Source organism: Anopheles ziemanni, chromosome 3 (assembly GCF_943734765.1).
Source record: "Anopheles ziemanni chromosome 3, idAnoZiCoDA_A2_x.2, whole genome shotgun sequence".
NCBI lineage: Eukaryota > Metazoa > Arthropoda > Insecta > Diptera > Culicidae > Anopheles > Anopheles ziemanni.
The window spans coordinates 39325886-39339899 of NC_080706.1; the positions used below are offsets into that span (position 1 = coordinate 39325886).

A 14014-nucleotide genomic window follows, 5' to 3' on the forward strand; every position below is an offset into this window, starting at 1 on the left:
GGTTTTATACTATGCTATGGGAAGTAACAAAGAAGTGTGCGTGACTGCTGCATGGTGCGTTAGGTAGTAGTGGTGCGAAGCGTCGCCGCCGACGGCGTTTGTGTGTGTATGCATCGAGGAGTGTTTCATTTCCGAAAATTGTTCGAATCGAAGCTGAAGCGAAAAACGCAAACGCGGAGATTTCTGCGGGCTTCTGGTCGCTGCTTTTGCACACGCACAGGATTAAGACAGTCGTGTCACCGTCGATTGCGGTAGTTTTGTGATTTTTTGGTGCTGTAGGATGTAAGTAAGCAAAGTTGCTCGATACGACCACCTTAACGCAGCAGCAGGCTGGTTCGCTTACCATAGCCTGGCTTGGTTGCTGCTGATCGATTATCTGTTAGTTCCTCTGCGCGAGAGTTCTTCGGTGTCGGTCCCACAAACCCGCTGTCGTCGTCGATCGGAGATGGTCGCATAATTCCGTGTATCCAGCCAAACTGCTTGCTTCGCCAAACGGAGGAAACCAGCTTGCTAGGTTTTGCTGGTTCGTTAGCTCAAGCGAAGAAAACGTCCCACAAAAATGTCCGTTTCCGTCGACGTTGGCCGTCACCATCACCGACAGTGGTAGAGCTGGCTACGATACGAACACCGTAGAAGAGAGCTCCGTGTCGTAGTCGTCGTCGTCGTCGTCGTCATCATCATCGTCTTCGTTGTCTCACAAAGCAACATGGAGCGGCCTTAACTGCGCCGAAACGAAACCTACACACATCGGCCATGGGGCGGCCATCGTCTTTATGGCACGATCTGGCCGGTGCACGGGAAAACTAATCATTTCACCCCTGTGTTCTCTTTTGCAGTCAGCGACAAGTCTCCTTGCGTGCGACAAGAAAAAGGGCGACCGTGTCAGAGCAGTGTTATTTGTGTCCCAATCCGTTCGTACGCAAAACCCTGCAGCCTACTCGGATTAAAAGACCCCTGGAGGGATATTCGTGTGAAGACGGTACCCACGAAAAACTCCTTCGTCCAGGCGTGTCCTTCGGTGCTTGAAATGCAGCAGGAATGCTCTAGCGAGCTTCAAGCATAGTCTCGGAAAGCGTCAAACGTGCCCGATGCGTTCGAACACAGTCCAAGCAAGTGTGTCTCCCGCGCGGAGTGTGTGCGCTTGGAACATCGGGCCGGAAAGTTGAATTATAAGGTATTTACGAAGAATGGAATATATTGCTTATCGGGTGAAATAACGTTCTCCTTTCGTTCCTCGATTTGTAATTTACGGGAGGGAAAAGAGAACCACCGAGTGCTGGACAGTGTAATGCAGTGTGTCCACCTCCTGCGGAAGTTACTAATGACGGCGAATCCCTGAGGCAGTGGTTAGCGCGACGAGGACCGTGTCGAGGAGTCAAAAAGCGTTTCTCGAGAGCGTATGTGCTTGTGTGTCTGTGTGTGTGTGTGTGTGTACATACCCCCCAAGTTGGCGGCGTCGTTTCGTCGTCGTGGAGACATAAGGGGGGGAGCGGGAGGAATCGTGACCCGTTGTTGAGGAAAATTATGGAAGTAATACGAGTTGGCAGTTATTCACAGAATTGGTAAAGTCGAGAAAGGAACCGGAAATGCTATCCCATTGCAACAGTGAAGTGTGTCTGCATATAGACCGAAAAAATATGTCCGGTCGATTTGTATGAACGATGCAAGCTGAACGCTAACAATTAGAAAGTGGTGAAGTGAAAAAGTGATTTAAAAACAATCGTCTGCTAAAGCAAAGAGGAATATGTCCAGATCAATCCTAGCAAACTGGAAATTCACCCACCTTCGTCGACAAAGCAACCGGCAGACATGACGAAAATTGACCGCAGCTCATATGTGGCACATTTGCCAAACTGATGTAAAGAAAGGTTGGTTGAACATAATTTTTTAACACTTTTCAATTCAATTCCTTGTAGAAAAACACAGTTTACCGGTTGGTGTTTGGGAAAAGCGCGCAGGTTGGCGTTTGTGCGGATGGTCGTTTTCCTTTGTTCCAATTGGGAGAATAGATATTTAGTTAGCAAGAAACGCCTTCGTCGTTTCTCAGGGCGGTTACAGAGGAAAAGGATGAAAACATTTTAATTTTCTTTGTAGAACATTTACATCTTCAAAACGACTCACGATATGGGTCGTAGGACGAATAACATTCATGTGCATTTTATAAAAACAGACGAAAACTTAGGAAACCATGCATGATTTCAAAATTTATATGATTTTGATAGTTGCAGTTCCGAGTTCTTTCAAGTTTTCCTCAACCACATCCTCCGCAGACAGCCACCGGTACGATGGAAACGCCATGAAAATTACCGATGGCCTACCGCATCCCCTGCCTTTCGAGGGCGGGTGAGAAAATTGAGATCACCAAGCGAGCAAGATATGGTGAGCGCTGCGAGAGCGAAAAGGGCCGCAAATTGCACTCTTTTTGGCGAGCGCCAGTAAAGGCGCTGCTCGTGATGGTGGAGGATGCCGAAGCTACAACAATGTATTTTCCAACGAGCACGGTGGGAGGGAAAAACATCTTTGATTATGCTTTCCAGATGGAGCGTAAGTCGGCTCACGCTTACAACGATCGACAAATGTTTGTGTTTTTCCCCATCGATCGGTTGTTCAGTTTTCACTCCTTCCGCGATCGATAACATAAGGAACGGCTTTCTTTATCTGCACCTGAGCTCTGCAAAGGTTATGGCTGTTATTTTTATTCATATTTAATGCGAACAAGAAATTAAATGGCCAGTTTGACTCGTTTTCCTACGGGAAACGGGTAGTTTCTTCACTGCTGAAAACAAAAACATTTTCACAAAACAAAACGTGCATCGTTTACCCGGATGGAACACATGAGGGTTACGAGTAACAAAACCATCTCTTCCTGCCTGGTCGTTACCACCATTCCGTTCCGATTCCGTTCGAGTTTTTGTCCAGCGGCGATGCAAATTTTTGTTTTATGTTTTCCAGTTTGCATCTTCTCCTATTCGTTCGCCGAGTGTGAATCTGTAAAGGATATTTAATAAGCCATAAAGTGTGAAGCGCCAACCACCGTTAAATGGAAACGCTGGCGCCGGGCTACCTGGAACGCTTCCAAGTGTAACCCCAGGACAATGGTTTAGTGTGCACCGTTAACGGATGGAATGTTTAACCTGTAAGCTGTTTTTTTTAACGATCCGCTCGACTACTGTTTGAGATCGGTGAAAAAATAATTGGATGATGATTTGCTGTCAGTTTTATCTGTCAATAATTTCTAGCACAGATTTATCAACCGTGTTGTTGGAAAAGGTGGTAGGATGGTAGCGTTGATAAATAGTTTCTCTATCGATTGGTTGAGTTCTTTTCGGAAGTGGTGTTTTTCAATCAACCATGAGGAAAGATTCATTTATTCGAGACTGTTTACCATGATCGATTGGTGTTAAAAGTAGATAGTTTTTCATCTTTTTTTTTTAGTTTTCTCGACATACATGAGTTGATTTATAAAAACAAAAATTAAGGGTAAAATTCGATAAAGATCTTTGACTTTTCTAAATTATACAAAAGCTTGAGGTATTCTTCTCTTCCATTGGGGTTAATTTATTACTAGTCAAATCACTAGTTGGATGCATAATATTTTCACTGCTTATTATGAGCAAATTATCGACCTCGTTAATGTAGTTAGAAAATCTAGTGTTGAAAAACGGATTGCAACGAAAGCTCATTTAAATTGTCATATATTATGTATCTTCCAAACCAGGACACACCATCCACAAATCATGTTGTTTTAACACAATACCAGCATTCGTGATTCTTTTGAATATTTACCTTTTAATGTTCCGACTAGCACATGCTAACCACGTGCTCTCGCGAGGAAGTGAAAAAACGCTCCATCAATCTCTTCTGTAATTGCAGCATAAACATAAACGAACCCAATTCGGAGAAAGCCCACCATCTGGTTGTTTGGTTGGTTGGAGGCTTCGCGAGAGCCTCCGTCGTGTGTTTACGCTTGGCCAAAGCGATAACAGCAAAAGGAAAAACAATCTGCTTCCCAGATCGCAAGCCTTATCGCGCGCACTCAACGCTCATCGCCAACCCCTTCCCACCTGAACGTTGCGGATGCGAATGCACACACACACGCACCCACCCAGCCTTATAACACCCCCATAAGCACGGGGAATCCGATCCAAAACAATCGCGCCCGCACGCGCCCGGCGACCGCCAACGCGGATGCGAAAGAACGCCGGACGACGAACCAAACTCACCTTGCTGCACATCGGCCCCCGCCCCCACCCCACCCGTAAATGATGGCCACGGGGATTTGTTGTTGACAGCTACTTTTCGTCATCGACGAGAGTGTAGGAGTGAGCAATGCAAACCATAGCAGCAAGCACTCGGAAGGACGGATCGATTATTTATCCTCTGCCACCGGTCTTCCCGAACCTTTTGGCGGCATTGTTGCTGCATGTTGCAGTTCCGGCTGCGTACGGTTCCGTTGGCAGACACGTAGAGAAATGTCAGGTGTCGAATCACCGACAAGTGGCCCAAAAGAGCATCGTTAACGTCCCCGTGAGACCCCGCGCAAAAGCGTCAGAATGGGTAGACGGGCCACGTGCATGTGATTTTACTTTGTCGCAGACTGTTGCGGCACGGCAAGGCGCCGGTGTTTGCTTCTAAGAAACAGGAATACACTTCCTTTAAAGATGACGGGATGCAAGTTGAGCAAGGCAAGCGCGGGGTGGTGAAGTCGATTGAAAAGAAAGTGAAAACCACCGGCACCGAACAAAACAGTCGCCCTTACGTCGAGCGCGTTTGTTCGCAGCGAAAGTACAAAGTCCTTCGGTGGCCTGTTTCCTCCAACTCCAACTTCCTTGCGAAGAAATTTGTGGGTTTTTTTTTCTTTCTCACCATCGGTTTTCGCGAGGAAGAAGTTTGCCGCAAACGGTTCGTCCGGCTCTGCTGCTGGCGACGTGTTTCGAACTGGTGGCATGAAGATTTGCCTGCCGCGCGCTGAGTCAAGGGGTCGAGGATGGAGACGGTAACGGGAGACCCACCTACTTCAAAACCCGAACAACCAAGGACGAGTTGTGGCGGTTGCACCGACGACGACGACCGTGTGCCACCGATTCCGCGAGACACGCTCGTGAAAAACGAAAGGGAAATTTATCAGCCATGGACGTTTTGTTGTTTATGTGCGTGTGTGTATGTGTGTGTGTGTTATTCTTTCTTTTCGCACTCTTCCTTTGATCATGCCAATCCCGCGAAGGTTTCGCTGCTCACTTTTGATTTGTTGCCTTCGCAGCAGCAGCAGCTATCCACGATGGCACGAACGCTACAGCGCCTTCGAGGAAGCCAACGGTAGCTAAATTGTTGAATAATAAAGATTGTCTTCCTTGCCAGCGTTGCCCGGTCTTTAGTGTAAACAACGGTTTGCGCGGGCTTGAACGGCATTTCATCAACCGCCGCTCAGTTTAAGAGTGGTTTTGTTGTGGTCGTTTTTACTGTTCAACGGCAGATGATATTATAACGCTGTGGTGGATAACTTAAAAGCTTATATTTGACTATCTTTTTTCCTATATCTTCAACAAACAGACTTTATTGTAACAGTCGAGAGTATAAAATACTTTGTTAAGACAGATTCATTATGGGATGTTGGTTGTTTTTACATTTTGAGATTCTTTCTTTGATGATTTTTTGAAATTATTTATAGAAGTCTTGCCGAAGTTCAAATGTATAGTACTAGCTGGGAATGACAATCAGTTCAGTTAGTAGCATGAAGCCAAGCTTGTTGACGATCTCTACACCGGTATTGACCACCAATAAATTTATTCGAAGGAGAAAGGTATCCATAAATAAAACATTTTAACAAGCTGCACATAAAGCTAACGAAACAATGGTTGGCCACTATCTCGAATAATTTCGTTTGGCACCCAATCTAACTAAAATCATGGGACGGAGGAAAACTTCATCAGTTACATTTTTAACGAAGTGTTGTTGTTCTGAGCACTCCTAAATGTCAACTGAATTATATTTGCCAATCTTTGCTTGCTAAGATTGAAAATTGTTTATCTCTCTGATTGTTTTTTATTTTCTATCCGTTCATCGTTGTAATACAATGTTAATCGATAGAACCTAGCACTTATCGAGGGATATCATTATTTTATTTATGATGGTTGTTATGACTAATCTGTACAATACAATACAATAAGCTTCGAAAATGGAAACATGATTGCGTCTACAAAATGTCGTTGGCTCAAGGACCGAACATTTTCTTGGCTCATTGCAGCAACAATGGATTCACTAGATCTAAACTTTTTAAGGATGTTGGTAAAGTTACTTAAAAAATTTACAAAATTTAAAACAAGTGTTAAATTGAAGAAAACTTCATACCTTATTTGACGTGCAATCGTACTGGGTGGCCTAAAATAAACTCGAACCTAAAAGGGAGGGGGTTTGGCATAATTCCTACGGGTTTTTCGTAACCCACATCTCATCGAGCACTTGTAATTGCACTTGAAATTGTATCATTTGCATTTATTTAACCAAGGTCTGAACCAAAAGCCCCGGCAGGTCGGTTTAAACCCTTCTCGATTTCTTTTAACAGGCATTTTTCTTTTATTTGCGCGTTTTACAAGGTGATACGTCGACCGGATAGGAAAACGAAGCGTCGAGGGTTGTGTATGCGTGTGTTTGTCGGTGGGGTTGGGTTGGGTTTGGAAATCGGGCAAGGGAATGCAAAACAAAAACCACACGAGATAAAACCGTTGGTTGTTCGGTTGCAGCAGCTTCAGCTGGAAATTATCGGCCTGCCTCCTGTGTTTCGCTCGTCCTTCGCTCGAAGCGGATTTCCTTGGTCGTTTTTTCCTCCTTCCCATCCCCATCCCTCGGACGATCTCCCTCCCGAAAAGTCGACTACAGTGCGGTCCCTTTTAACCCTGAAAATGGCCCCCACCACCTCGCCTCCCACCTGGGTGGCGTCCTCCTTCGGTTGTGTTGTGTTTGCTTGCGTGGCGAAAAAGGACTAACCTTTCCCAGTGAGGTAGGTCCGGCATTGTCGGGGACGCTAAATGATGGCATTACCGGCGGTGTAACACACACATACACACACACACATACACCACAACCAGGTCCTCGCAAAGGTACACTTCGACACGGTGGTAGTCTCTTGTTTCCCACCTTCCCGTGGGATGATTCCATCGTTCCCTATCACTCACATCCGTTCCACAAGCAGGTTATGTGTATGCTGCTGTTGGATGTGTTCAAAATTTCATGAGATTGTTGCTAATGATTCTTCGACTCGGTGGTCACTGAGAAGCCAGAAGACAGTTGCGATAATACAGGACAGAACGAAGACGTCCTCCACTTGATATGCCGCTTGGCCGCTGAGTGGCGGTGCCGCCTTCCGTTTGATGCTGGTTGACTTAATTGATTTCCACCTCCCAAAAATTCGCAAACATTCGTCGAAAGGGCAATTCCTCCCGTTCCCGTTTCCGGACTCCGCTTCATTTGTCGTTGTCCAGTTCTTCACAATCGCGCCATCGTTTAAAAGCCGGGAGTTCGGCAGGGAAACGGAAAAGGTTGGGAAAAAGAAGAACAAGAGGGCCTCTTTGACGAAGCCGTTGCCAAAGTAGAAGTAAATGGAACTAAGAACGAACGCAACGCATCTCTCACCGCAATTCGCGGATTTCAGGCATTCGGTCGTTTCATCTTCATCCCAGTTCGCTTTCTTGCTTGGTGTTGGAGTTTCGCAACAAAATAACACACACTATCTCTGCTGTTTGATGATGGGGGGGTTGGTGGGCAAAAGGCGGCAGGAATGGTTTAAAATCAATTTCCCTTTGCGTTGTTGTTTGCTGCCTCGTTGTTGTCCCCTTGCCATCCTTCCTCCTTTCGCCACCCATCTAACAATAACACATTTTTAGTTTGGAAAAAACAACAAGACAGCGATGTGGTGTGGTTCGATTCACCAACACTTCTTTTGCCTTTTTTTACGAGATAATCAATCTTGCACATGGTTACCCTTTTTGTATGACGTCTGAGAAGCGCAACAGAGAGTCGAGCGCGCCTCGTGGTCGCCTTGTATGGAGTTGGCGTGATTAAGGAATGTAACGCCATGGAGTTCCTCCCCGTACCGGCAGCCCCTCGAAGGACTTCCAGCATGGAACGGAGACCCGATGCTGCTCTAGCGCCCCCCGTCTTTCGTTTGGTTGAAGGGTAGGAAGAAAACTGCACACAATACGCGGGATTTTACGATGCTCAAGGATGAAAATCCCTGTGTGTCCGTGTCGGTACGACGCCAGCGAAGAAGGCCAAGGGAAAACCGATTGTGATCTTTTTTCGTGATGGGCTCGATTCTTGTACTCTTATTACATTCGAACGCTGGCCGCCGACGGTCAGGCCTCTTCGATCTTCGCTCCGCTCGCAAGCACCACTAGCATTTTCACCAGCCCCATTCCGTGAGTGGCGGGGAGTCTGTATCTCAACCCTTTTATTCCGTTGCGCCTCTCCGGACGGTAATCGTTTCGTTTTGATTTTATCTCGCTCCTTCTACGCGCCGTGGTTGTCCATTTCCATCGCTTCCATCGGCGCACGGAGAAGGTCAGGATGATGGCATTGGCCACACGACGGGCACAGGAGAATGAAGAAAAGGGGGGCAGAGAGCCCGGGAGATAAATCCAACCCGTTTCCATGCTGCTGCTGCGGTGGCAATATTTCAAATTGTGCTGCTGTTGGGTGTTGCACCTTGATTAAATGAACATAGTCTTCCCTCCCCTCCCTCTTTAATTCCTTGGGACCACGGCTCCAGCGTTTCTTCCGTTCCCCGTTCCTCTCCCCTCCTTAGCAGCGGCTGAGCAATGAAATGAAAGTCGTGCCTTCGTCCGGACGCTTTTTGCCCGGGTTAGTTCGGGTTTCCAGCGCAGGAAAATTCTCCGCCCGGTTGCCACAAAAAAGAACGACCGTCTCGGTCTCGGTGTGTCTATTCCGATTCCAGCGCTTGATGAAGGCACACGAAGCGTTTTTCCCGCAGACCTCCCGCCCCACGTTTTATGACGGGATTCGGTCGGGCTGTTTTCCAACCCCTCCCCCCGAAGCATGGTACTAGCATTAATCGTCTGTCTGTCGATGGCATTCCTTACGGCAAAACAATCAAGAGACAGGAAGGAGGGAGAGGAAGAGGGAAGAAGAGTCTGCCGGAATGATGAGCAATTAGCAATTTTTCACGGGTGATTTTTAATGCATAATCCGTGCATTCATTGATTCTAGCTCTGTCGGGTGGTGGCTAGAGTTTTCTCAAATTAACGATGGCTTTTTCCCTCGCGTCGCAGATCATCACGTGTAGGGGCTGCTTTTTTATGTTTAAGCTGCTTTTGCTGCTACTGCATTCAGCATGAAAGGGTTTGATGAGCTTAGCAAATTGCCATCGTGTAGAAAATTGGACCTATTAAAGCAATGATGATTGGTTCTTTGGTTATCTTACTAAGGAGTTATATATTTGTTTACATGATGTTAAAACGTAGTTTGACAGTATATTTTTTTTTTATCTCAAAAACAATTTTTAGACTCCAAAGGTACGACTTTTCTATTGTGCTATAGAAATTGAAATATAAATTTGGTTCTGATAATGTTGATCTTTGCAACATTTTCTCTAAACTATATTTATTTTTTTTTAGTAAGCCATTTAACTTCCTTACCGTTGTACCTACTCAATAAAACTTTTATCGTTAGTTCGTTTAGGGAATTCCATCTTGGGTGAAACTCACCTTTTATAACCTTCCTGTTGAGCATTTCTTCGGTTGTAGGAACTGAAACGCGTCGATTTGAGGCGATCTAACGGGTAAAGTGCATCGTGCCACAGTTCGGAAGATCATAAAACAACAACATAAAAAAGGTTCAATGAGGCTCGGAGAATCGGTTACGGTGAGGGGGAATGCGTCTCCTGCCGGGAAATTTATCACGGATTTACCGTTTTCAGGTATTGGCTGACTTCATACCCATTTTTCAGCAATTTTTTGACTTCCCTCTTGACGCCGTTGCACTTTCACCTGCACAGTATGTGTGTATGAGTGCCTTCCCCCGGGGAAGAATTGTACCTCCAAAGTGCATCCACGAAGAAGGGTTCGATTTACCTTCTTCGTTTTGTTTTCAACTACCTTCAAAAGGGTCCATGCCTGAGAGGCTCTGGCTGAAACGGTGTTTCTTCGATTTGTGTTTCGAATACCCGCTTTAGCCCTTTTCTGGTTCCTTGTTCTTCTTCAAGCACCCGTTTGCAATGAAGTGTAACGTGTTTGGCATTACGGTTCCATCGGAACAGCTGATATTCTCCTCATCTCCGTTGGGTTTTGTTCCGCACGGAGGCAATATGATTTAATTGAATCGTTCAATACCGCAAGCGCTTCCTCCGGTTAATGTGATGCGCCATGCATTATGGCACACGGCAATACGAGTTTCATAAATCAATCCGCATCAATAAATCAAACGCCGATTGGGTGCCAACTTTTGTCGCACCAGCCAAGAGAGGGGGCCGGAGCCACCCTTTGCCGGAGCTGCTGGAGTCGAGCATAAATTTTTATTTCCATTTGGACGGAAGTAAAATCCAAACAGAGGGTGAGAGGAAAGACCATCTTGACGGAGCACAACACACCACCACCTCGCGCAGAGAGCGATATAATAAAACAAACATCGCAGCTCGAAACGCAAATGGGAATGGGAAAACCAAAACAGAAATCCGCCTCGGGGCCATGAATCATTACCATCCGGGCTGCTGCCAGCTTCCGGAGGTAAATTATCGAAAATTAATAAACGAAAGGACACAACCAACAACCACCAAAGCGCTTCCAGCGTTCGCGTCATTTTACGAGCTTGCAAATTCGTAAGCTCCTTCGGAGTCGACGGTTTTATTTTTATCGTTAGTCCGGCTCTCGAATGGGGGGTTGTGTGTTGTGTACGTGTGGTTGCACACTTCCTTCGTGACCGGCCTGGTGCTGGGTAAAATTCTCTTTGCGCCATCAGTCACCGGGCGGAATCATAAACCGGGCCGGGAAGTTGAGACACACCACCGCTTCGGCTGGAATATGAATGAATGGTGTAAGGCCTGCATAAGGCTGCGTTCTCCTCATCGCAACCCTTTCGGTTGGATGTGTTTCTCGTATTTCCCCAGCATCGAGGTCTCTCGTCGCCCGGTTAAAGCATGTTTATGGCCGTAACTTAAACTAAAGGAAGGAAATACACTTGGAAAACGACGAACCAGCGAACGGGGATAACCGCAGCACTCGCAGAGGTGAACCAGGTTGAATACGATCTTTCGGGTTGGGAAACGAAGATAAAAAAAAAGCAACTTAAGCTGGGCGGTTGGATGTCATTAACGCAAATTCTCTCCAACAACAAAAAAAGGAGCGCATTTATGACGGTGTAGTAGGAATCGCGGAAACTGTTTTTCCTTGTCTCATTTCCATCACTTCACTGTTGTTTTTATTTTACTGCATCCCCAGCTTCACTTTCAGAACTTTCAACGAACTTTTTTTGTGTGTTGGGGACTGGCGGTGCTTGTTTAGCAATACTTTATATCATTGAGCGTTAAAAATGATCACCTGTCAACGAATTATTTGAATCATGCTTTGACATATTTCTTTTATTTGAAGAAACCTGCTTAGTATTTTTTTTATTTATTGAAAGTAGGGTGTTTCCTCTGTCTTGTAGATTTTTGTTGGATTTTTCATATTTTAAGAGAAAGTTGTTTAAGTTTCGCATTGCATGTGTTATGTGGATGTGTTAACATTTTGCAATGCTTTCATGTTTTAAGGTTGTTTCTTCTTTGAAGCTACAGGGATCTATGAGACGAAATTTAAATTTGTAAGGAATTCTACATCTCGTTAAGGTTGTTGTCAGCGACTTGCGTCATGCGATTTTATCTTATGAAAAATAAAAATTATTTGATTTTTATCTGTCGACCGTACGGATTTGTATAAAGCTAAAATTGCGGTGTTTATCTAGACAAAAACAATCAAGTTCATCAAACTTTCTTTAAATTTAAAAAATAACAGAAACACTTCCGAATCGCTTGTCCGATAAAATCGCATTCGCAGAAGCGCTGACACCAGCTTAAGAGTACAATTTTCCTTGTTTGTAAACTATGATTTTTTAAATTAAATAACATGCTGCAATCTCATCTAAAAAATTATAAGACCGTAAATTTCGTTCAAAAACCTTTGCCATCATGAAGTGTCCTGTGTCAACTTTTTATATTATTGTAAGTGGAGGCAATAATGTTGTGTTGATATTTCATGGGCGGAAGATGTTGTTTTTCACCAGAATTATCCTTACGTTATTTTTCCACTGGAAATCGACACATGCGATATGAAAAGAGGATGTAGCATCGGGTGTCGATGCTGTATATTTGTTTTCCTGCCCTTTTGCAGCAAGCCCTTAGGATGCAGGTCCACGACGAGAGAGTGGGCTTCTGTCAAAGAGTCCCAAGAAACGCATTGCATTGTATTCTGGTTTCGGATCGCTCGGTTTCCAGTGGAGTGGAGTCAAACCCAGTCCGTCCGTCGGCCTGTGGTGCTGCTGCTACAGCGTCTCAAGATCCACATATTTCGTGTCGAGCACACTTTTGAGCCAGAGCCCCCTCGGGAACGTACGCTCCGGACACAAACGCCCATTCTCTTTTGTCCATTTGTGGCCAAGTGCGAGGTTTGGCCGGGGCCCGCCAGCACCAGCACGGCAGGGAAGTAAAGTTGCCGGTCACTCTCACAACACAGGCATCCGCCGGTCCCGAAAGGTGGAGGAGGGGGAGAAGGGGGGATTTGATGGGATCGCACTCGATCGTCGTAGCGAGTGCTGTAAATCTCCCGGTATTCATGGTATTCCTGGAGCTGCCTTTCGGATCTCCAAATGGGCGCGAAAGCCCATTGGAAGCCGAAGGCAGGAGGATTGAGCGGAACAAAGAAGTTGACTGCAAAGTACAAAACTTTTTGAGGGTCATTTCGCTGGATTCGCTTCTTTGGCGCACTTTGGGTCCAATTTCTTATATAAACATTTAACATTGCGACTGAGGATAATTTGCTTGCCCGATAGTAATAAAAACTTAAGGTCTTGAAAAAAGAATGGAATTAATTATAAAATTTTGTTTTCAAAATACAAAAATCGAGTAATTGTGTGTTTTGTGTTTGGCCTCGGAATGTTAAAAAATGCAATCCAAAATTGGACTTGATGTTGCAAAATGGCGAAAAACGAATGCGTTTTAAGGAATATAATTTCTTTGTTAGTATCAGTCAAAACTTATACTTTAGAAAAGATAGCATGTGATGAAATTTGTAATATCAAAAATTGAAAATTATAAGCAGTCCCGCATTAGAATTAGCGTTGGGTTGTCCGTAAATGAGTAACGTTCCTTTTTACTATGGTGGGTTCGCTCGTTCCTGTTTTAAGCGAAAGTCAGGTTTTGAGTGAATTATCACATATACTAAAAAGTAATTAGGAGATTAAAGTAGAACAATTGAATGTTCATTAATTCTGAAGGGATTTACAAATAATAAATCATATGAAGTGAAGAATTAAGTTGTGTAACAAAACTAGCTTTGACACGTTAACTGCTATGGTTATCATTTTTGATAGCCAGCTGTAATTAGTTCTAAAAAGGTTTTGTCGCATGAAAAATTAAAATGCAACATAAAAATTATAGTAATATTTCATAAATTTAATTTAAAGAATTGATCTGTGGGAAGCTAAGTCTTTGCTTAGCCTTCAAAAATCGCCGGTTTCATAAATGTTATAAACAAATTTTATTAAAAACGATTGTACTAAAAAAGTGTTATAAAAACACTTGGCAGTCAACGTGTACAATATTTTATGTGCAATATTTTTGTTCTAAAGATATTCACAATTCTTCACAAAGCTACACTTAATTTTTTTTAAGTGTACGAGGACAAGAAAGTTCAATCTTTTTCACAATTGTTTTTACTTTCATAACTGTCAGTTATTTCCTTCCTATAACTTTTAGAAAAAAAAAATGTTTTTTGAGCTTCCTATAACTTTTAAAAATCGATACAACCCTTCT

General features: G+C 44.4%; 1 protein-coding gene across 1 annotated transcript in view; it reads left to right on the top strand.

Moving 5' to 3' along the window:
* The first annotated feature begins 151 nt into the window (after positions 1 to 151).
* Positions 152 to 14014, top strand: part of LOC131284708 (trithorax group protein osa-like) — a 153345-nt gene continuing 139482 nt past the window's right edge. Inside the window, exons 1-2 of the mRNA XM_058313571.1 lie at positions 152 to 282; positions 837 to 1174. The gene's annotated coding sequence lies outside the window, so the exon portion shown is untranslated. The remainder of the gene's footprint in view (positions 283 to 836; positions 1175 to 14014) is intronic.